This window comes from Zootoca vivipara, chromosome 7 (genome assembly GCF_965207765.1).
Source record: "Zootoca vivipara chromosome 7, rZooViv2.hap1.1, whole genome shotgun sequence".
NCBI lineage: Eukaryota > Metazoa > Chordata > Lepidosauria > Squamata > Lacertidae > Zootoca > Zootoca vivipara.
The window spans coordinates 91,038,093-91,062,735 of record NC_142590.1 but is presented as its reverse complement, the minus strand read 5'-3'; the positions used below and the strand labels follow the sequence as shown (position 1 = coordinate 91,062,735).

The window sequence follows — 24,643 nt, the reverse complement described above, 5'->3', positions numbered from 1 at the left end:
CTCCCAGTCCAGGTGGGAAAAGGCTTGCAAAGCAGGCACCAGGTCTTCCAGGACTCACAACCAAGATAGTCAGTCTGTGGAGGTATCTGGTGGAAGAAGTGGACTGACAGGAGCCACTCGGCCAATGGCCTTCCATGCAAATCCCTATGCAAATGAAAAAGGTGTGGGGCTGGCCCATGGAGAAAGGTGATTCGCTCTCTTGCATAACCTTAAAAACTCAGGGTCTCCATTGCTGCACAAACACTAGCAGAAAACCCATTTGCCATGCAAACCACTAGCTTATTGTTGTGCCCAACACCTTTGAGGCTTTTAATCTCATGGGGGGATGCACAGGGAAGATAACTGGAAAATATACAATCCTGCATGGTGTGGAGAAAGGAGGCAGAGGAGAAGATTTTCCTGCAATGCTGTAATTCAAGGTCACTCAAAGGATATCAGTGGGCTGCAGATTTCAGGTGGAACTAAAGAGACATACTGTGCTGTTTCCCAACCTGTTCTCTGCAGATTTTTTTTGGAGAGCAGCTCTTACCACTGATGTCCAAAACATCTGGAGGGCACCAGGTTGGGGAAGGCTGACGTACTGCTTTTCACTCACTTTCACAGCAGGGATTTCCCATGGGATGAAATGGCAGCAGCTCTCGAGGTTTTTGGATGAGGGGGTCTCAATCTGGGACCGCTGTGTCGCAGAACTTCCCTACATGGCCAGCCTAGTGGGAAAGGGAGGGCTAGGCAAGGCTGTTGAGGACTGTATGGAGCGTGGTCTAATAAGCCTGCCAGGGCCCAGTGATGGAGGAGGGAGGCCATCAGAAGGCACAAACCTGGAATTATGATGAATTTAGATGGGGGGGGCGGGGAGAGAGAGAGATTTAGCACATTTATGTTCCGCTTTTTCTCTCGAAGGAGCTCAAAGGAGCATACCTGGTTCCCCTCTCCTCTTTTAAACCCCACAACAACCCTGTGAGACAGGTTAGGCTGAGAGAGGCAGTGATTGCCACAAGGTCACACCAAGTGGGCTTCATGGCCGAGTGGGGGATTTGAACCCTGGTCTCCCAGGTCCTGGTCTGATACTCTAACCACTACAACACGCTGTCTCCCCAGTGAAATTGCACCGGTGACCAAAAAGGAAGTGATTATCAATTCTGAATTTGGTATTTAGATCCTGGTGCTGTGACCGCTTTCCCCATCTTCCAGCTCACCTGCCCCGAGAATAGCAGTTTTTGAATTTGCAGCGTCAGTCTGAATATTCATTTGCTCATTATGAATATTCAAATCTGCAACTGCAACAAAACCCCAACTGTCTGAATTAGATTTTTTTTATAAAAAAAGAAATAAATAAAACAACAACAACCCCAACACAAAAACAGGCTTATCTGAATCAAATCTAAATGCAGTTAAGTGAATTAACAGTAATATAGTTGATAATGTATTACTTTAGTTAATTAATTTTAATTACTGTATACCAAGTGTGATGAGCCCTTCTGAAATCTTTGCTCAAAGGGATGTGGAGAGTAAGTTTATTTCTGATGAGAGAATCAAAGTATTTTTTGTTTTTGTTTTTAAGCACACTGCATACGGAAGGCGGCAATCCTATCTGTTGGATTGGATGGTGTTGGGCCAGTCCTTGTCTTTTAGCCTGGCCTGCCTCACAGGGTTGTTGTGAAGGTAAATTTGGAGAACCAGGTGCGCCACACTCAGGTTCTTGAAGAAAAGGTGGGAGAGAAATGTAATAAACAAAAATAACAACAAGCTGGTTTTGGAATCGGGGAAAACAAGGAATGGAGTGAAGGGAATGCCCAGAAAGGGTGAATCTCTCAATTTCTCATTTTTCCAATCTTAAATTCAGTCCTCCATATTTCCATATCATCACCATAATGTATACCTTTCCCCCCCTAACATAATGTATTTTAGTATATGCATTTTTATCCATTCTTTACCCCAGTAAAGCATTTTTTTGTGTGTGTGCTCTTTATGTCACCGGCGAACTGCATTGCAAAATTCGTGGACATGCTTCAGTCTGTGTACTGTTTCGGGAATTGCAAATTAGGTAGGTTTGCTTTGAAATTGGAACGTAATTGGATTTCTCTTCCTTCTCCTGCGTTTTCTTGGCAAGATCCAGAAGCTGCAAAGGCATCAGAAAAAGCCTGGTGGAGTGGAAAATGCTGCCCTATGAAAGTCTCTTAACATCCTGATGATAGTATACTACAGTGGTTTCCAGCCAGTGTGCCGTGAATCCCTGGGTACCTTGAATGATGGTCAAGGGTACTGCAGGCAACAATGGCTCTCTCCCTCTTTCCTTCCCTCCCTCCCCGGATGCCCTCTCTTATCTTTGCCAAAGGCTTGCACAGCTGTTTATTGCACCAGCCCTGGCTACAAGATCCGCAGGCGAATGGTGCCTCTGGGGTGGCCAGGGGGTGCTGGTTGCCAGGAGCTGAGGCAGCCTCAGAGTAAGCAAGCAAGTGGGTGAGGGAGCCCAGCTGGCCAGTCCGCCAGCCCTTGCTGTTGGGAATGGACAGTCAAGACCCAGGCCCCTGTGGGGCAGTGTGAGGAGGCACCTCTCTTTGGGGCAGACGGGGGCAGCTCAGAGACCAGGCACAGTGGCTGTTCAGAGGACTTTCAAGGAGAGGGGAGAAGAGAGGAGGCCGAGGGAACACTCCCCAAGGGAGGGTGTTTGAAAGGGGTGAGAGGCTGCCATCTCTGCAGACAAGGGGTGACATAACTGGGCTCCTGAGCCCCACAGGGGTGCCGCAGAAAGAATGGAGTTGGTCAAGGGAGCTGTGGACTCCAAAAGGTTGAAAACCTCTGGTATGCTATAATGGCTGTATTTGGTTGGCTCATAATGCTGACCATAAAAGCCAGCGTTGGGAAGCTTGGGTCTTAACCCCCCAGGCATCCCCATTTGGCCTATAAGACTGGTTTGGGAAAATATCAGGTGTGGGACGGAGGAAGACCAGGGTTCAAAGGAACAGTCAAACTTCAAGTGTGCTCCCAGTTGTTCCTTTGCTGGAGCATAGGGTACTCCAAGCATGCCTTGCTCAAAGAGGGTGAAGCCATTTCCATTCAATGGAACTGCTTTTTGAAATTGCTCCTTTGCACTTCTGACATCAGGCGTGGAAAGAAGCAGCAGGGGGAGGATGGGAAAACCCTCCCTGTTTTGGGGTACAGGGGGCAGGCAGGTGTGGGGGACTCCCTGGTCCTGAATGGGGTAACTGTGCCCCTGAAGGACCAGGTACGCAGCCTGGGAGTCATTTTGGACTCACAGCTGTCCATGGAGGCACAGGTTAATTCTGTGTCCAGGGCAGCTGTCTATCAGCTCCATCTGGTACACAGGCTGAGACCCTACCTGCCCGCAGACTGTCTCACCAGAGTGGTGCATGCTCTGGTTATCTCCCGCTTGGACTACTGCCATGCGCTCTATGTGGGGCTACCTTTGAAGGTGGCCCAGAAACTGCAACTAATCCAGAATGTGGCAGCTAGACTAGTGACTGGGAGTGGCTGCCAAGACCATATAACACTGGTCCCAAAGGATCTTCACTGGCTCCCAGTACGTTTCTGGGCACAATTCAAATTGTTGGTGCTGACCTTTATAGCCCTAAATGGCCTCGGCCCAGTATATCTGAAGGAGCGTCTCCACCCCCATCGTTCAGCCCGGCCTCTGAGGTCCAGCACCAAGGGCCTTCTGGCGGTTTCCTCCCTGCAAGAAGCAAAGTTGCAGGGAGCCAGGCAGAGGGGCTTCTCCGCAGTGGCACCCTCCCTGTGGAACGCCCTCCCACCAGATGTCAAGGAAATAAACAACTCTCTGACTTTTAGAAGATATCTGAAGGCAGCCCTGTTTAGAGAAGTTTTTTAATGTTTTGTTGTGTTTTTAATATTCTGTTGGGAGCCACGCAGAGTGGCTGGGGAAACCCAGCCAGATGGTCGGGGTATTTATTATTATTATTATTATTATTATTATTATTATTATTATTATTATTATTATTATACTGCCCCTCCAAATCTCATCAAGCCAGCCTCCAGGAGACATATGAAGTGTCACGGTCCGGTCGGCGGGCGATTGAAGCCCTGACTGAGGACGTCAGGACCAGAGGCAAGATGGTGATGTAGAAGCAGGAACAGGTGCAGGGCTGAGGGTCCAGCAGCAGGCAGTCGCAGGGTCAAGGAGCAAGGCAGAGGCAAGGCAAAAGTCCAAGGGTCGAGGATCAAGGCGTCGGCAAGGCAAGGGTCCAAGGAGCGAGAGGCCAGAGGCAACCAGGCAGGGGTAGCGTTGCTGTGGCAAAGAGCTGAAGGCAAATGCTGAGCTTTTTATCCCTCCCAGCTCTTGCCACCAGGTGCAGTGAGTTATTAAGTGACCTCACCTGAGTGGCCACTCCTTGCTTCTCCAGCACAAGCTGAGGCAGGCCCCAGTCCTGCAAAGCACTACAGGCCCCAGAGGCTGACTCCTGCCCATACTCCTGACATGAAGCTTCCTTATGCCAGTGGCCCATCTAGTTCAGTATTGCCTACACAGACTAGCAATTCGGGGTGTTAGGGGAGGGCTGGCCCCTCTGGTGGGGGAGATCTTGTGCCCTACCCAGCCCTCACAGCTGGTGTCGCTGGGCAGCCATTTGCACACTGGGCAGGGGCGCATCCTCTGCTCTCAGCCAACCCTTGCTGCAGGAGCCAGGCAGGGTGCAACAGGAATCTTTGAATGGAGGGCACCCCCATGGTCTGCCCCCCAGATTGTGTGCCTGGGGGCATGGCCCCCTCGCTCCCCCACTATGCCTCTGGCTGATGGGTCTCAAATCCAGGGCTTTTTTTTCAGCCGGAGCTCACTGGAGTTCAGCTCTGGCACCTCTCGGATATGGGCACTGTTGCCATTCTAAGAACATGAGGGAGGCGTTCATGTTGAGCTCCAGCACCTCTTTCTCTAGAAAAATAGCTCAAACCCCAATAAAAGTTATCAAAGCAAAACAAAACGAAACCTAGCCACTGTAGCCGGTAGCCATTGGCTGTTCTATGCTCTGTGAATTTGGCGAAGTCTCTTTGTGAGTCGTTTCTGCCCCCAAATGGGGAAATGGCTTGGCCTGTCTCCAAGGCAGTGTGAGTCGCTTTCAGAGGCCATCTTTGCCACGCCTCCCCTGCCGGCTCTACACATCTGCTCCCTGTTTCCCTCTCTGCGTACTTAGCTCATCTGTGGCAGGTGCCTGGGCAGCGGGGAGAGGGTGGGAAAGAAGTATCCCCACCTCCCCTCCAGTGCCTGCTGTGCTCTGATGCAGCACATCAGGCACCCGTAGCCCCAGGGAAATGCGGTTTCCCCAAGGCCCCCTGTGATGTTACCCTTGGGGAAGCTGCATTTTCCCAGGGAATTAATCTGCCTGGTGCAATGAGGCACAGCCTGCTGGAAATCTGTCCCTTGGCTCACCCCATTATGTCATTTATTCTCAGTCTTTCTGCATCACTCAATGACAAAAGTTCTCCGGCAGATATGCAAGCAAACATAGAAGCATAGAATTGCAGAGTTGGACAGGACCCCCAAGAGTCCTCTAGTCCAACCCCCTGCAATGCAGGAATCTCAGCTAAAGCATCCGTGACAGAGGGCCACCCAACCTCTGCTGAAAAATCTCCAAGGAAGGACCCACAACCTCACAAGGGAGACCGTTCCACTGTCCAACAGCTCTTAGAAAGTTCATCCTGATGTTTAGTTGAAATTTCCTTTCTTGTCATTTGAATCCATTGCTTCGGGTCTTGCCCTCTGGAGCAGTAGAAAACAAGCTTGCTCTATCTTCCATGTAGCAGCCCTTGAGATATTTGAAAATGGCTCCTCCCAGTCTCCTCTTTTCCAGGCTAGGTAAAGGTAATTCTCTAAACATCTGGGAAAAGGTAAAGGTAAAGGGACCCCTGACCATTAGGTCCAGTCATGACCGACTCTGGGGTTGCGCGCTCATCTCGCATTATTGGCCGAGGGAGCCGGCGTATAGCTTCCAGGTCATGTGGCCAGCATGACAAAGCCGCTTCTGGTGAACCAGAGCAGCACATGGAAACGCCGTTTACCGTCCCGCTGTAGCGGTTCCTATTTATCTACTTGCATTTTGACGTGCTTTCGAACTGCTAGGTTGGCAGGAGCTGGGACCAAGCAACGGGAGCTCACCCCGTCACAGGGATTCGAACCGCCGACCTTCTGATCAGCAAGCCCTAGGCTCAGTGGTTTAACCACAGCGCCACCTGGGTCCCCTTTTCCAGTCTAAACATACCTAGTTCCCTCAACTGTTCCTCATAAGGCTAGGTTTCCAGACCCTTGATCATCTTGGTTGCCCTTGTTTTCACACCTGGGCAGTTTGTCAAGATCCTTCTTAATTATTATTTTTTTTTTGGGGGGGAGGACTGGACACAGGACTCCAGGCATAATAGATCTCTGGATGACCTCCCTCAGCAAAAGGATGAGAGGAAAGATGGAACAGCCTCTAAGCTGGATAACTGCAGAGAGGGTAACTGGTGTCTCCAATAGAGACACTTTATGCCGCTCGAGTCAGGAAGAGAGCAGAGAGAATTGCTGTAGACCCTTCGCATCTTGGTCATGACCTGTTTGATTTACTCCCATCCGGACGTCAGTACAGGACTCTATGTACAAAAACGTCTAGGCACAGGAATAGCTTTTTTTCCTTGTGCCATCAAATTGCTGAATCTGTAGTTGTGGGCAGAAGGGAGGCCAGTTGGTCATATGGGGTCTTTTCGCTGTACTGTTGTATTTTGAGGGGAATAGTGTTTGTATGAGGCACGTTTTTTCTTTACATTGCAATGTAGTCGAAGCAAAATTCCAAGTATGGTTGATACTTGGCCAATAAATTATTCTATTCTATTCTATTCATATTCATGCAAACCAAGGGGCTGAGCAGCAATAGACCCAAATTCAAACCAGAGAAGAATTTGGGTAGCACAGTCATAGAAGCATAGCTGCTGGAAGGACCATTGATAGTCACCTGGCCCAACCCCCAATTAAATGCAAGATCCTCGATACAGGATGCAACTGCCACCTCCTGAACAAATGTCCGCCCAGGTGTTTGCTTCTTCAGCAAAGGAGAGCTCACCTGTCGAGAGTCCATTCCACTATCAAACGGCTCTTGCAGCAGGGACCTTCCCCCTAAGGTCTTGCCAAAATCTGCTTCCATGACATTTCCACCCATTGGTTCCCTGGAGCAACAGAAAGCAAGCCTGCTCCTCCATGACATGACAGCCTTGCACATATCTGAATAATTCATATGTGAAATTAACATCGCGAGTCCCTGAAACTCGCTTTTCTGGGCTAGGAAGTCTTCCATGTGGCCTTAATGTATAGATCGATAGATACATAGATAGATATAGATAAGCATGCTGTACAATAGATGTGTCCACACAGTGAAGACTCAAAGGAAGGAGAGTCAGTGGCAACTCAGTGCCCTCCAAAACCCACCCACCCAGTGATTTACCAGAGACAGGTCTCTGGTAAACAAAGACCCCTGGCAGATATGCATGCTTCAGCTGTCTTCTCCAAAATGAACACACAGCCTCAGGGGAGTCGTGACTCAGAAGCTCAGTGCCCCAGCTCACTAGGAATTGCCCCCATTCCTTCCCGAGCATTTTAATTAATCAGAAACAAACCAGTGCCATTAGAGCAGGCAGGAAGTCTGTGTGATCATCCCATTGATCTCTTTTATACATTCCATTTATTAAAATCTTATTTTTCCCCCACCCCCCACCCCCGTTTTCTCTTTTTCCCTTTTAACTGGCTTGTTGCAAATTTTGATGAAGAAGGATAACTGGGTTTGGGGATTTGGGGTTGTCATAGGAACAGACTTCTCTGACAGTAACTCTCTGGCTCCCAATAGATGTTTGTCGTTTTGGTTCTACGCTGGTGATTTGAGGGCAAGCAGTAGGGGGTGTGCGTGGAGAGGGCACCGTGTCCCTCGCACAAATGAAGTATTTTCTTGTCCCTCTCTGCCTGGCCCGTGCAATTAAAAGTGCCCATTTTTGGAAGGAGGCAAATGGCAGCGACTCAAGGTCTCTCTCTCTCTCTCCCCTTTTTACAAGGATGTCCTGATGTTATAAATGTGTGTTTCTGTGGGAAGGAGCCATGCATGGCTGGGTTTCCATTTCAAGGGCTGGGAACTCGGAGCAAGTGCCGACATCAGCAGAACTGTCGAACTAAATATCCCCTTGTAAAACATAATCAGAGAATGGGGAGTTGGGGAAATACTAAATGGCTCATTCTGGGGTTTAGTTTCAGCTGCGGCAGAGGGAGCAACAGGTTGCGGGGCAGAGGCAGCCCACAACTGCACAATCTATTTATTTGACAGTTAAGAGCCATTGGGAGGTTGCAGAATCTCTTTCCCTGGAGGTTTTAAAGCAGAGGTTGGATGGCCATCTGTTACGGATGCTTTAGTTTATATTCCTGCATTACAGGGGTTTGGACTAGAGGACCCTTGGGGGTCCCTTCCAACTCCACAATTCTATGATTTATAAGAACATTCAGAATCCTGTTATTTCACTGGCCAACCAGATCCAAGCACAAGAACACTCTCCCCTCCTACGGTTTCCAACAACTGGTATTCAGGAGGCAGGGCAAAGCCATATTGGCTAGTACCGTAGTCATTGATAGTTTTCTCCTCCATGAATTGGATTCATCCCCTTTTAAACCCATCTTGGCTGGTGCCCATCACTGCTTCCTGTGGCAGTGAGTCCCACAGTTTGACCATGCAAAAAGTACTTTCCATTATTATTATTATTATTATTATTATTATTATTATTATTATACTGGTATCACATTACATATTCCAAAACTGGCATAGTATAACATGTACAGATTGCATTTGGTTACATATTTTCCATTACTGTACCTTTTATACCATCATATAACCATCCTGTTACATCTTTCCTTGTGTTCCCTATACCTTCCCTCCACCCGTACGTGGCTTCCTAATTTTATAATTTAACTCTAAAATTGCGTTTGTACATTTATTTCTTTTTACTTAAACATACAATCTTATATTCTGTTTATGTAAGCTTTATGCACTCATCTATACACAATCAATAATTTTTTGTTGGAGCAACTTTTTACCATGTAGTCATCAACTCACTTCCATTCCTGTTTTAAGTTTTTGATTGGATTAGCACTTTCATCTATCCTGAATCTAAAAACCCCCCTCTAAAGCCACTTTCTCTATGCCATGCATAATTTTGTAAACACCTATCCTGTTGCCTCTTACTTGACTTTTCTCTAAACTAAAAAGTCCCAAGCGCTGCAACCTTTCTTATGTTTTAAAGTATTTATTCAGAGGAAAGCCTGTCCCCAACAGTTGTGGAAAGGGCCATCGCTCTGTGAATTAGCATCTGCTTTGCATGCAGAAGGTCCCAGATTCAGTCCCGGCATCTTCCAGTAAGGCTGGGATCGATCATAGTCTTAAATCCCAGAGAGCCACGGCTACAGTATTCTGTCCAGACCAAGGGTGGGGAACTAGATCTGCCCAGCGGACCAGATCCTTAACCTGCACCATATCCCGCAGGTCAAATTTGAGGTGTGTGCGGGGCCACACTGCACCTGTCTATCATCTGAGGTCTGCCAACTCCTCTGTTGCTAAGAGAGGACCTTTCTATCAGTGCATTTTTTTCCAGCCAGAGCAGCACCTCTCAGGTGGATGCCATTGCAGACCGGTGCTCCCCCCTGCTGCTTTGTCCCTTTACGTACTTCTCAGAAGCCCAAAACGAACATTTCAAGCTGGCCAGCATGTGCAAATCTGCACTTCTTTCTAGATCTATGACTCCACCTGACTCCTAGCTGCACCGAGCCATGATTCGTCAAGCTATGGGGCGAGGCCAATTCATATCTCATTTTGCTTCAATCCATCTTTCATGTAGTGATGTTGGGCTTTACGTTTTCCAACCAGGCCTCTAATGGACACAGTTATGCAATGACCCTTCTGAGCTGCGCTAGCCATCCTCCTGAATCTAAGAGAACAAGGGAGACTGAGGCACAGCTATTTGACCTGCACCAGAACTAGGGGCGACCCCCAACCAACTAGGGAGGCAGCTTTCCATGTTATCCATTGTATTCGTTACATTACAAGTGTTGTTAAAATCCTGCTAATGTTTTCATCTGCTTACAGTGGTCTCCTAAATAAATTATAAATTTCCCCCATTCTTTCTTGAAGTTATTGTCTTCTTGGTTCCTGAGCTTCCCGGTCAGTTTTGCCATTTCAGCGTATAAGGTAAAGGTAAAGGGACCCCTGGCCATTAGGTCCAGTCGTGACCGACTCTGGGGTTGCGCGCTCATCTCACATTATTGGCCGAGGGAGCTGGCGTATAGCTTCCAGGTCATGTGGCCAGCATGACAAAGCCGCTTCTGGCGAACCAGAGCAGCGCACGGAAACGCCGTTTACCTTCCCGCTGTAGCGGTTCCTATTTATCTACTTGCATTTTGACGTGCTTTCGAATTGCTAGGTTGCCAGGAGCTGGGGCCAAGCAATGGGAGCTCACCCCGTCACAGGGATTCGAACCGCCGACCTTCTGATCAGCAAGCCCTAGGCTGAGTGGTTTAACCACAGCGTCACCTGGGTCCCATTATTTCAGCATATACAACAGCTTAATTTGCCATTCCTCCCTTGTGGAGACTTTGTCTTCTTTCCATCTTAGGGCTAGTAGCATCTGTGCGGCTGTTGTCACGAACATGAAAAGTCTTTTATGCTCCTTTGGAATATCGGTACCTACAATTCCTAATAGGAAAGCTTCTGGTTTGTGGTTGTTTTTTTAAAACAACAACAACAACAACAAAAGTTATTTTAAACATTTTTTCCCCAATTCATTATATATCATTTCCCAGAAAGCTTTCATTACCTTACATGACCACCACATGTGATAGAAGGTGCTTTCCTTCTCTTCACACTTCCAGCAGGTCTTTGTACTTGTCTTATACATTTTTGCTAACTTACTGGGAGTTAGATACACCATTTTCATGTAGTTTTCTTTCAGCATACAACAAGCCGAGAATTTCAAATCGGCTTTCCATAACCTTTGCCATTCTGAAAGTTGTATATTATGCCCCAAATCCCTTGCCTAGTGTATCAATGCAAATTTAACTTCTTCATCTTTTGTATACCACTCCAAGAGCAACCTATACATTTTTGACAGTAATTTTATCTTGTTTTCTAATACTGTAAATCCTTTTCAAATCTTGAGGTCTCGTAACTGAAACCTTACTTTTTGTCTGCCTTAAAAATATCATTCAATTGGCAAAACTGTAACCAATCCGTTAGTAAATCTCTCATCTCCTTGAAATCTTTCAGTTTCACCTTTTGTTCCACTTCAGTTAGCAGCTCCCTATATGTAGCCACTTGTGTGGTTTTCAAAGACAATTAGACGAACCCATGGCGGTGAGGGTTCATGATGTGCTGCTAGCTACAGCTGGAGGCAGCAAAGCTTCTGAATACCAGTTTCTGGAAAGCACAGGAGGAGAGAGGGCTTTTGTGCTTGGATCCTGCTTGCTGGTTTCCCATAAAGGGCATCTGCTCATCCACCCTGGGAATAAGATTCTGGACAAGATGGGCCATTGGCCTGATCCAGTGGGCTCCTCTTTTTGTTCTTGAAGCGAAGGCTGGGACGGAAAAGTTTGTTTTGCTGGCAGGTAGTTGCAACAAATTGGTAGGTTGGGATAGAGCATGGATAGGCACATTAAGGCCCGGGGCCCAGATCCGACCCAATCACCTTCTAAATCCGGCCCGCAGATGGTCTGGGAATCAGTGTGTTTTTACATGGATAGAATGTGTATTAAAAAAAAATATTAAAGATTTCTTGAATTACAAAGGTGTGTGCAGTGTCTCTCATATTTTAACATGTATCATTTTTGCAAATCACTTTCATTTGTTAAGACACTAAGAAGAAAGAGGGAAAACGAGGTAGATAGGGGATGGGAGGGTGGATGGGGGTGAGAGTAGGTGACGGTGTTTCTGTTTTGCTTAATATATGTAGGGCTTGATGTCAGCTTTGTTTGTGTTGGTACTCCTTTATTCGCTTGTGTTCTTTTGATGGTGAGAGAGATTGGGGTTGGCCAAGGGTGTGGTTGTTCATTTGTGATTGGCTATGATGGTCTTTGTTTTCATGTGTGAGTGGGGTGGGTGGGTATTTTTGAGTCAGGTTAGCCATACTGATTTGTATGCTGGCGGCAACTTTTTGTCATTATCTTGTTGGGCTGTGTGTGTGATAAAGGGGAACCATGCCGGGGTGAAGGCATCCTCTTCTATTTGTCCCCGTGCCAGTTTCAGCTTGTTGGTTAGTTTTTCTAGTAAGGCTGTTTCCCATACTACTTGGTACCACTGGTCCATGCCTACTCCTGATAGGTCTCTCCAGTGCCTGGTTATGACGCTCCTGGTTGCTGAAAGTAGGTGGGTTATGAGGTCTTTGTGGTCTAAATGGGCATTATTATCTTGAAAGATGTTTAGTAGGGCCAATTCTGGGGTAATTTCTAATACTTGTCCGGTTATTTTACATATTTCCTGTATGGTTGTTGCCCAGAATAATTGGATTTTGGGGCATTCCCACCACATGTGAAGGTATGTACCTGCGGAAGTGCATCCTCTCCAGCATTTTGGTGAGGTTCCTGGGAGTATTAGTGATAGCTTTCTTGGCGTTAGGTACCACCTGTAGGTGAGTTTTAGGGTGAGTTATTTTCCTTTCATTGATATAGATTTAAAGGGGGGTTTAGACCACATTCTGGTCCATTGGGTAGGGTTGATTTCATATCCTATGTCATCCTCCCATTGTCTTTTTATTGCGTCTAGGGGGTTGGTGGGATTTTGGAGTAGTCATTTATATATTGCAGATATAGATATAGATATTGTGTCTTTTCTTTAAAATGCATCTCTGGGTTATTTGTGGGGCATAGGAATTTGTTCATTCCCCTCCCCCAAAATATAGTCCGCCCCCCCCACAAAGTCTGAGGTACAGTGGACTGCCCCCCTGCTGAAAAAGTTTGCTGACCCCTGGGATAGAGGTTGGGAGATAGGTTGGGAGATTGGGAGTGAGAGGGGAGACAGTTGGTTCTGGGTGGAAACATCCACTCTGAGGAATATATCACAAGCTAAAGAAAGGAGTCTCTGAGCTTAGGGTGAAGGACTTTGTGTGGTGTCCTGTAAAAGTAATGGGCCAGGAATTAACTAGGAGGCTGAGGCTGAGCCAGGAGAAGTAGTCGCTGGAAAGATACAGTCTACTTAGGTCCCATTCCAGTCAGGAGGGGGGAGGTTCTCCTACAAAAAGAGAAGACTCCCAAACCAGTTGTCACGGTCCGGTCGGCGGGCGTCAGGACCAGAGGCAAGATGGTGGAGCAGAAGCAGGAACAGGTGTAGGGCTGAGGGTCCAGCAGCAGGCAGTCACAGGGTCAGGGAGCAAGGCAGAGGTGAAGACGTAGGTCTGGGAGTCAAGGAGCAAGGCGTTGACAAGGCGAAGGTCCAAGGAGCAAGGAACAAGGCGAAGGTTCAAGGAACAAGAAGCAAGGCGAAGGTTCAAGGAACAAGAAGCAAGGCGAAGGTTCAAGGAACAAGAAGCAAGGCGAAGGTCCAAGGGTCGAGGATCAAGGCGTCGGCAAGGCAAGGGTCCACGGAGCAAGGATCAAGACGTCGGCAAGGCAAGGGTCCACGGAGCAAGGATCAAGACGTCGGCAAGGCAAGGGTCCACGGAGCAAGGATCAAGACGTCGGCAAGGCAAGGGTCCACGGAGCAAGGATCAAGACGTCGGCAAGGCAAGGGTCCATGGAGCAAGGATCAAGGCGTCGGCAAGGCAAGGGTCCAAGGAGCAAGGATCAAGAAGCCAGATGCAACCAGGCAGGGATAGCGTTGCTGTGGCAAAGAGCTGAAGGGAAATGCTGGGCTTTTATCCCTCCCAGCTCCTGCCACCAGGTGCAATGAGATCTCAAGTGGCCTCACCTGGGTGACTACTCCTTGCCTCTCCAGCACAAGCTGAGGTCTTCACCTGTGTGGCCACGCCTTGCTTCCCCAGCACAAGCTGAGGCAGGCCCCAGTCCTGCAAGGCACTACAGGCCCCAGAGCCTGACTCCTGCCCATACTCCTGACACCAGTTAAGAGGGGTGTAGAGATCCCTCGGGTCTGTTGCTTGGAGTACCTCAGGAGTAGGGTTGTCAAAGGGGTGTGTAACGGACAGGAAGTACCACCTTGTTTAAGCGGCAACAGCTGTGCAACAACTGAGAAACTGTGAAAATAACATTATAATCTGAAGTATCCTATGTTTTACCCACTTTGTGTCATAAACTTCCTTTGCTAAATAAAATCTCTCTTGTTTATTTGATCAAATCCTGCCTAACACTCCAAATTATGAAGTTTTCCCTCACGCAAGTCCCCCACAAGATAATCTGGGGTAGTTTGTAGAGAATTCATGGCATTGGTGTTCTGTGAGGTGGGTGCATTATATTGAAGTGAGGGCAGGCAGCAGGCCCAACAGCGCCAGGAGGAAAGTGCCGCCATGCTGTTGCAAAGACCAGCCTATGGGGATGTGGGTTTTTCCGCAGGGTCTTGTCCCTCAGATGTGGCCTGCTGTTATGTCTCCATCGCTGAGCCTTCCCATTAAAAAATGGGTTTCATGATGAAGCCACACACTGAATCCTGCATACAGATGTGTTAGGAAGTTAGGAAATGGCTTGATACCAAGTCAGGTCACTCCTGCCGACACTGATTTCAGGCAGCGACTTCTTCCGGCGCTACCCGGAGATACCAAAGATTGAACTGGTGACCTTCAGCATGGGAAGCAGACGATTTACCACTGAGCTCCGACCGTCCCCATAGCACACAGCATTTGTAACCAGCAGGCCAAGCCTATTAAGTTTCCACTTTCATCGCAAAGGGAGCTTCCAGACCAACGAGAGAGGGGAAAAAATGAATATTTTCATAATCCAATTTTCCGCAAACTCTCCCAAGGAGGCTTCGCACAGCTAGTGGTGTAAAATTCTATAATAGCTTTGGAAGAGAAGAACACTTCGGGGAGACAAATACCTTCTCAGGTTAAAGAGAGAATTACTTGTGTAAATGCACGCAATATATTTTTGACAGTTTTTTGTGGTCCCCTGGGCTCTTCCGGCATGCACTTTTAAAATGTGCAGTAAATGAGCGTGATTGCTTGTTTACCGCATGGCATCCAGACACCCTCCCACAAGGGATTAAGAACATGAGAACCCAAGAAGAGCTGGCTGCTGGATCAGGCCAATGGCCCCTCTAGTCCAGCATCCTGTTCTCACAGCGGCCAACCAAGATCTGAATATACAAGAGAACTCTCTCCTCCTCCAGTTCCCATGGAGGCAGAGCTAGTGGCATAGTGGAACACAGGGGTGGTTGCCCTGGGTGTAAAATTGTTAGGGGTGCAAAATTTCAACACCCAGTGCTGCCTCAATACAGCTGCGCATGTCTGTCGCTGGGCTCCGCTGAAAATGGCTTCTCCATGCCAACCAGGAAGTGACCTCTCCAGACAACGGAACAACTCTTCTTTTCTTACCTCTGTGGCTGAGATCTCCTGGGTGACACAGATGCTTGAATGTGCATGCGAACTCCATCTGTTTCCCACCCAGCCCTCTGCACGGCCCCGGGTGCTGGCAACCCACGTTATGCCACTGGGCAGAGGCGTAGCCATCATGGCTAGCAGCCATCGATGGCCCTCTCCTCCATGAATTGGTTTAATCCTCTTTTAAATCCTTCCAAGCTGTTGGCCATCTTGCAGGAGTGAGTTCCGTGGTTTATCTGTATGCTGTGTGAAGAAGTCCTTTTTAAAAAAAATCTGTCCTGAATTTTGCAACATCCAGCTTTGGGGGCCATCGTTGCCTCTTCTCAGCCCACAACACTGTAAATTACAGGGGGTGGGGGGGAGACCCTCCTTCCTTAGGCGACGGCTTGCTAATTGACCAAGACAATCTGTTGTTTTTTGAGCAATGGGATCTAATGTCCATAAATGCTATCTGCCACCTGGGGACTTCCTTCTTCCTCATTTGAAACGGAGCCACCACCACCCCAAGAGATTAGAGACAGAATTACCATGTGAAGTGAGGCAGGGGATGTTTCCAGACTGTCACTGTTTTCGGGTGGGATTCAATCACGTAACGGCAATTTCAGGTTGATCTGGCACTTTTGTCCACAAACCACAGCTCCCAGGACAATTCGGGGGAAACCATGGACTTTAAATATGTCTTGAATGTGCTTTCAATGTATAGCGTGGACTTGCCCATTGTCCCCTGCCAAAAATGAGCACCTTTGGAGGGCACCAGATTGGCAAAGACTGCCTGATGCATTTTTGGACATTGCTTTCAGTAATATGAGCAATTTTGTCTGCATTTCTTGGGTTGGGGAACTGCATTGCAAAATTCGGTGAAGGGCGAGTTTCAAAAGGTAGGTGTGTTTTGGTTCTCTTACCGGCTTTGGAAATGAAAACTCGTGGAGCAAATAGCTCCGCGTGTCCCTACCCAACACATGTTTCTATGTGTGCCCCTGTCTCTTCAATGCAATGCAGGAGAAGGCTACCCATGGCTACTAGCAGTCCCCCGTCCAATTTGAAACCATACCGGACCCTGCATGTTGTTGTTGTTGTTGTTGTTGTTGTTGTTGTTGTTGTTTAGTCATTTAGTCGTGTCCGACTCTTCGTGACCCCATGGACCAGAGCACGCCAGGCACTCCTGTCTTCCACTGCCTCCCGCAGTTCGGTTAGACTCATGTTGGTAGCTTCGAGAACACTGTCCAACCATCTTGTCCTCTGTCGTCCCCTTCTCCTATTGCCCTCAATCTTTCCCAACATCAGGGTCTCTTCCAGGGAGTCTTCTCTTCTCATGAGATGGCCAAAGTATTGGAGCCTCAGCTTCACAATCTGTCCTTCCAGTGACAGATAGCTCCCTGCAAAGCTTTTGCAAACATGCTAGAAGTTTTATTGCTGCGCCTCCGGGAGGCAAGGCAAGAGAAATACTGATAATGATATTATTGGTGTTGTATTAGCAGCAGCAGCAAGCAGCATTTCTGCACTTTCCAGCACATCCACGCCGCTGACCCTCCATCGAGTAGGATGCACAGCCATTCCTCTCTCTGCAGGTTGCAGAGGTCTGCGCATCACGCTGAGCTTCAGAGCAAGCGGCGGCGATGGCTGCCTCCTTCTCCTCTGAGGCTCAGCACGGCATCAGGCTTCCCCCCTCCCTCTCAGAAAAGCGTGGGGGTGGCTCTCGCCGTCACTCACACTGGGCTCCCGTGTCACAGGCAGCAGCAGCAGCCGGAAGAGGCTCAGGCTGCCAGCGCCTCAACCTCCGCCTGCTCCAAAGCCAAACGCAAGAGGGGAGGACCTCTGCCTCTCCCAAAGCCCCCCATCACACGGCAGGCAGTGAACCAAGCCAAAACCCGTGGGCTGCAGCAGACAGGTGGGGGGTGCCTCCGATTTCGTGCCCCCTTCATCTGACGTTTCAGAAACACAAAGAGGCAACCCTGTTGCCGGCCAGGCTGTCCGGCTGCTGCAGTGATCAAATATTTGGGGCTCTGTTTTCGGCACGCTAAGAATAAAGGAAGGCAAGACAGGTGAGGGGCAGTAAGTTAAACTATGGAACTCACTGCTACAGGAGGCAGCGATAGCTTTAAAAAGAGGATTAGGCCAATTCGCACAGGAGAGGGCTCTTGTTGGTTGCTAGCCATGATGGTTGCACCCTGCATCCACGGTTGGAGGCAGCAATACAGTCATGCCTCATGTTGCGTCCGCTTCAGGTTACGTGTTTTCGTGTTGCGTCCTGCGGCAACCCAGGAGTACCGGGATGGGTTACTTCCGGGTTTCGCCACTCGTGCATGTGCAGAAATGCTATATCGTGCTTCACGCATGCGCAGAAGGGCTAAATTGGGCCGCGCACATGCACAGACATGGCGCTTCGGCTTGCGTCAGTTCCGTGTTACGGACAGGCCTCCGGAACGGATCCCGTCTGTAACACGAGGTTACACTGTACTTCAGAATCCCAAATTGCTGAAAAGCACAGAAAGAGAGAGAGAGAGCTCTTGAGCTCGGGCTCTGCTTATGGGTTGACTATAATGGGCATCTGGTTGGCCACTGTGAGAACAGGATGAGCTGTGTAGGAAACCAGGGAAGATCCCATTAGCACTTTGGGAGAAAAGCTGATTACAGCGAGAAATTATTCTGCACTGTATATGCTAATTATTTTGAATAATTGTAATACAAACAGTTGGCCAACAGAGATGTAGAAGTTTTTCCCCTTCTTTGTTTTTCCTCGTTCTTTCATCTTTTTAACTTTGTTGTGTTTGTTCTCTCTTTTCCCTTTTCTATTTCTCTTGTTTTCTCTTTGTATTTTTTATTATTCAGTATTGGAAACATTTATAAAGTTTATGCTGTAAGCTGCCCAGAGTGGCTGGGGAAACCCAGCCAGACGGGTGGGGAAGAGGAAGAAGAGGAAGAGGAAGAGGAAGAGGGAGAGGGAGAGGGAGAGGAAGAGGGAGAGGGAGAAGAAGAAGAAGAAGAAGAAGAAGAAGAAGAAGAAGAAGAAGAAGAAGAAGAAGAAGAAGAAGAAGAAGAAGAAGAAGAAGAAGAAAGGGTTTAATGGGTCTCCCCGGGTGAGAGACTGGGAGAAGAAGTAAGCTCCCAGTTGGCATATGGGAGGGTCTACCTCTCTGTATGTGGATAAAGGACAGAATATATATCATAATAAATACAGTGATGCCTCGCAAGACGAATTTAATTCATTCCGTGAGTCAATTCATTTTGTGAAAAATTTGTCTTGCGAATCGCGGTTTCCCATAGGAATGCATTGAAATTTCTTTTTTTGCCCATAGGAATGCATTAATTAAATTTCAATGCATTCCTATGGGAAACCGCGATTCGCAAGATGAATTTTTCACAAAATGAATTTGTCTTGCGAGTCACCATCAGATTGCAAGACGCATTCGTCTTGCGAAAAACTTGTCTTGCAGGGCATTCGTCTTGCGAGGTACCACTGTATGGTAAAGGGCCATATGGATATTCTCTTTCTCTTTCTCTCTTCTCTTTACTTTCTCGCTTTTTTTATTTTTGTATGTGTACTTTGTTATTCCTGTTCTGTAGACTACCCTGACCTTTGCTGCATTTTACATGGAAATTTTTCAATAAAAATATTTAAAAAGAGAGAGAGAACAGGATGCTGGACTAGATAAATGTCTGGCCTGATCCAGAATGCTCTGTGTGAGGCTCAGTCCAGGAGTCTATGAGGCTGTGTCATGGCTTCCCTGAAGCACCATGGCCTCTGGGAGGCGGGTGGAAGAACAAGTCCTGGCAAGTGGGATGATTAGGAATGTGTGGGGAGGAAATTCGGTTTTCATAGAATCATAGAACTGTAGGATTGGAAGGGACCTCAGGGGGTCATCTAGTTCAACCCCCTGCAGTGCAGGAATCTCAATGTGTGATCCCCAACCCATTTATAAACCATACCAGACCCTGCTTAGTTTTTAGAATGTGCTAGCAGTTTCATTGTTGTGCCGCAAATCTCATTTGACCTTGCACCTGTGATTACCTTGCCCATGGGGTGGTTTATGTTCCTGAGGGAACTTAATACCTTCCTAGCTCCAGGTATTCCAAGTGACGTGTCTTGTTCCTACGTATCACTTCCGACTTGTTCTTTACAGCCATGGTTCCTCAGATTCCAAAATGACTCTTTCAAATGGCTAATTTTAGAAGCAAACTCTTCTGCAGAAAAATGGAACAAAAGAAAATAGGTAGTATTTTTCCACAAGAAACACTTCTCCCAATATACCCTTTTGGAACCAATCTGCAGACTGGAACACTTCTCTGAATTTTGCGATGCAGTTCTCCAGCACCAAAATGTACCCAAAAATCCATGTGTTGCAAAAAATAGCATACATAAACCCATTGTACTAGAATCATTTGCAGAAATGCCAAATTTGCACTGAAATGCTGTCAAATTTTCATTGTTTTTTTAAAAAAATGTTATATGCTATGGCAGTGGTTTTCAACCAGTGTGCCATGGCACCCTGGGGTGCCTTGAATGATGGTCAGGGGTGCCATGGGGCAACACTGGTCTCTATCCCTCTTTCCTTCCCTCCCTCCTCTGATGCCCTCTCACTTCTCTGCCTCCGAAAGGATTGCATAGCTTTTGTTGCAGCAGCCCTGGCTACAAGCTCCGCAGGTGAATGGTGCCTCTGGGGCTGGCCAGGGGGTGCTTCCCAGGCTCCTGTGGGGCAGTGGGAGAAGACACCTCTCTTTGGGGTGGGGGGAGGCAGCTCAGAGACCAGGGGCGGCAGCTGAAGCTGCCCAGAGGACTCCCAAGTTGAGGGGAGGAGGCTGAGGGAACCCTCCACAAGGGAGGGTGTTTGAAAAAGTGTGAGTCGCTGCCAGCTCTGCAGGCAAGGGGTGGCACAACTGGGCTCCTGAGCCCCACAGGGTTACCGCAGAAAGAATGTAGTTGGTTAAGGGAGCCGTGGTCGAAAACCTCTGTGTCATGGCAATGCGGAGAACCAAATTTAAGAAGTTGAAGTGGACCTGCTTCTCGTCTCTCCTGCTGCAGAGCCTGATGGAATAGCCGGTGCGCATTGCAGGAGGGAGGAGCCTGGGCTTCTATACAGCGCCGACGGCATTGGTAGCCTTTTCATCTAATGTCGCCCTCTATCTCCTGCAACCAGCGAAGACAAAGCTGTGGGGTTCAAACCAGGATCCCTTCTCTTCTCTTTAATGGGGATTGAGAACTCGAGACAAGACTGGTTTCTCCTCCTAATGCTAATGCTGGGAGATGGCTGCACCCACCTCCGGACTCGAGTCTCGAGAAATTCCGCATCACGCCTGATCCTATCCGTCCTGCTCAGATGGTAGATTTCTCCGAGGCACCTGTGACTCGGGTATTTCCATGCTGATCAGTGAGAAGGGATCATGGCTCATATCAGCTGTGGGGAGAATAGAAGGCCTTATCTTCATCAGAAATGACAAATTGCTCGTCGAGGCAATGCAAGGCCCAGAACACAAAGCTGGCATCGTTGTCCTGCTTCCTGGTTGACATTGAGATAAAGAGCTCAGTGAGAGGAAAGCTGAAATGAAGTCTTTGCATCCAGTTCTGTAGTTGTCATATCACACTGAGTAGGGTGGACCCAACGTACCAAGAAATAAAATCTGCCATTATGCCAAAACCTGCTTTGGTTGTACTAACCATAATTTAGATCCCCAATGATTGCTTGAGCTCTCAAACATCCTGGGCAGAGCAGGGTTCAGCACTGATGGGAGTTATTGTCCAAAATAAGTGCATCAGTGTGGGGAAGGCTGCCCTGGAATCCAATTTGGAAAACCATAATTATGCCCATTCTCCACCTCCATCTAGAGCCAGGTCAGAGAACAAGATCTAGTGAGAGCTCGAGATCATTATCTCCATCACCTCCATGGACCATATTTGGCAGGTGGGCTGACCCATCCATCAATCACTTGATGTCCCAATGACATTGGGTGGCCTCTGGGCCAGCATGGCTTAAAATCAAACATGCGAGGAAAGATTGCAAAGACTTGTGGAGCCATCAGCTGGTTGTTGGATCTTCAGAAGGCCCCTGAAAATTGATCTCCAATGGATCTGCCACAAGGTCTTAGGAGTAATTTTTAAAGCAGCCTATAAGAAATTAAAAGACGCCTGCTTCTTGGGAGAAAACTAATCACAAACCTAGACAGCATCTTAAAAAGCAGAGACATCACCTTGCCGACAAAGGTCCGTATTTTTAAAGCTATGGTTTTCCCAGTAGTGATGTATGGAAGTGAGAGCTGGACCATGAAGAAGGCTGATCGCCAAAGAATTGATGCTTTTGAATTATGGTGCTGGAGGAGACTCTTGATAGTCCCATGGACTGCAAGAAGATCAAACCTATCCATTCTGAAGGAAATCAGCCCTGAGTGCTCCCTGGAAGGACAGATCGTGAAGCTGAGGCTCCAATACTTTGGCCACCTCATGAGAAGAGAAGACTCCCTGGAAAAGACCCTGATGTTGGGAAAGATTGAGGGCACTAGGAGAAGGGGACGACAGAGGACGAGATGGTTGGACAGTGTTCTCGAAGCTACCAACATGAGTCTGACCAAACTGCGGGAGGCAGTGGAAGACAGGAGTGCCTGGCATGCTCTGGTCCATGGGGTCACGAAGAGTCGGACACGACTTAACGACTAAACAACAATAAGACCTGACAGTCATTTCATTTCTTCATTTCACTTTTAATTTGTATATTGCCTTTCTATGTTACTATATGCAAGGCGGGTTACAGCAACAAAATATACAGGGGCAGAGCACCTCAGGTTGCAGCAACTGCAGGTGGAGCTGGGAGCACCCCATTTGAAATTCTGGAGAGCGATGGCTAGTCAGTAGGTGGTACCCAAATGACGTGTCCCTTCAGTGCAAGGATTTACTGTTGTGCAATGAAACTTCCTCCCTTGCCCCAATGCACCATCCAAGCTCACCAAACCCTGCAATGATGGCCATTGAACTAAGTAAGCTTGATTGCCATTTTCTTTCAAGATCAAATCAAAAGTATTCTGATCCGCTGTTGCAGGGCCCCGAAAAGTTGTGGGGCCCAAAGGCGGGTGCCTACTCTGCCTATTTGGTAATCCAGCCCTGGGGGAACCCTTAAAACAGATTTGGAGGAGGAAGAAAAGCGGGAGAGTTTCCATTAGACAGTAATGGCATAACTTGATCTAGGCCCGTTTCCGAGTAAGCCTGGTGGAATGCCAGCAGTCTGAATAAACTAATAAACCAAAGGGCAGAGTTTTGCATTGTTTCACCCATCAGTCAAGCTTGTTTGCCCTGTTGCACAGAATGGGGCGCTCTCTGCGTTCTGGTGCGTGTTTGCGTGTATGTGTGTGCGAACGCTCCGCTTTGGTCCTCGCGTCCCCCTCCAATAAGTAAATAAATGCCAGCTTCTGGAGAGGAGACGGTGTGAAGTCCCTTTGTGCACACAAGAACATCACAGTGTGATTGTTCCAGCAGCTATTAGAGCGGCTCCATATGGAACCTCCTTAAAACTTGGCTCTGTCTTGGATGAACGCCTCGTGCAGTTGGCACCCTCTCCCAGTGCAGTCACAGCTACCCTTCTGATGAGACTGTGGAGTGGGGGGGAATATTTAGAAAAGTGCAAGCAAAGAATGAAGGGGGGGCAGGAGAGAGAGAGAGAGAGAGAGAGAGAGAGAGAGAGAGAGGGAGAGAGGGAGAGAGAGAAGAAACCCCAGAAGTCGGAAGAGGAAGCCAAGCTTGGTATTGCAAGCGATTCCTGAATGCAGATGGATGTAGCAGCAACTTTGCTTTTGTTTGCTTGTGAATGACCACAAAATGTACTTGGCGCAAAAAGGGGGGAAGGCAATGGGGGGGGGGAGAGTTTGATGCCTCTTGGGCACCACACCATGCAGGCATTGCTCTGGAGCCCTGAGCATCCGTACAAACTTTACAGGGGCCGGAAGATTAAAATGTAAGAGAGGAAGGAAAAAAGGAAAACAGGCTGTTCTTGCTACTCAGCAACAGGTCAAAGTTTTTAGCAGCACAATAAATTGTGTTTGTGCTTTATCCGTCTTGCAGAGCCTGCAGTTTTAAATGCCTACACTGTGCATTCTCAATATAGTCGTAAGAATTGTGGGTGAACTTGATTGCTTCGAGCCAAAGGGCACAGCAATTCAAAGGTAAAAGGAGCCAGAACGCCCACAAACTAATATAGAAAACCTGACGTCTAATGTGGCCATTTCAGTACCGCTATCAGCCAGCTCTCCTCACCCACCCGGGCTAAAAGCAAATAAAATAAATCCTTCCCTGTCTTTACAAGAGATAAAACGGAATATTTACAACTCAGCAAAACCTCCGAAATATTAAGCCGCCCAGGAAGATGACCAAGGATGCCGGGCAGCCCACAATCTTTTGAATACTGAGCTTCAAATGTCATTGCTGCCAAAGCAAAATTTGGGACCCTCCAAATATTTATTTATTAAAAAAATATTTCTATACCACCATAAACCACTGAGCCTAGGGCTTGCTGATCAGAAGGTCGGCGGTTCGAATCCCTGCGACGGGGTGAGTTCCCGTTGCTCAGTCCCTGCTCCTACCAACCGAGCAGTTCGAAAGCACATCAAAGTGCAAGTAGATAAATAGGTACCACTCCAGCGGGAAGGTAAACGGCGTTTCTGTGTGCTGCTCTGGTTCGCCAGAAGCGGCTTAGCCATGCTGGCCACATGATCCGGAAACTGTACGCTGGCTCCCTTGCCCAATAAAGCGAGATGAGCGCCGCAACCCCAGAGTCGTCTGTGACTGGACCTAATGGCCAGGGGTCCCTTTACCTTTACCTATATCATAAAATATCAGGGCAGTGTGTTCATTTTATTGTGCATTCACGATAATTTGCGCTCATGATGATGTGAGGGTGGTTATATGCAATTTCGCTTACCATACTGTTTCCACCTGCGAAAGTTTCAGGGCAGATGATACAGCTTTGTTTCCAATCACTGCAGACCTTGTAAGGTCACCTTGTCAGTGGTGCTGATAAGACCAAGGCCACAGGTTCGATCCCCATATGGGACAGCTGCATATTTCTGCATTGCAGGGAGTTCGACAAGATGATCCCACAATTCTATGATTCTATGGTTCTAAGTACACTTGAGGTTTGGTGCCCTGTCAACTGTACACCATTTT

At 47.9% G+C, this 24,643-nt stretch overlaps 1 protein-coding gene and 1 long non-coding RNA gene across 2 annotated transcripts in view; one reads left to right on the top strand and one right to left on the bottom strand.

Moving 5' to 3' along the window:
- Positions 1-24,643, top strand: part of LOC118088930 (tyrosine-protein phosphatase non-receptor type substrate 1) — a 271,710-nt gene that overhangs the window by 21,450 nt on the left and 225,617 nt on the right. The window lies entirely within an intron of this gene.
- LOC148685183 (uncharacterized) lies at positions 1,556-21,016 on the bottom strand. Its single transcript, XR_015950919.1, has 3 exons — positions 20,758-21,016; positions 19,511-19,683; positions 1,556-2,119 (listed from the first exon to the last, which is right to left on the bottom strand). It is a non-coding gene; the product is annotated as an uncharacterized LOC148685183 (long non-coding RNA).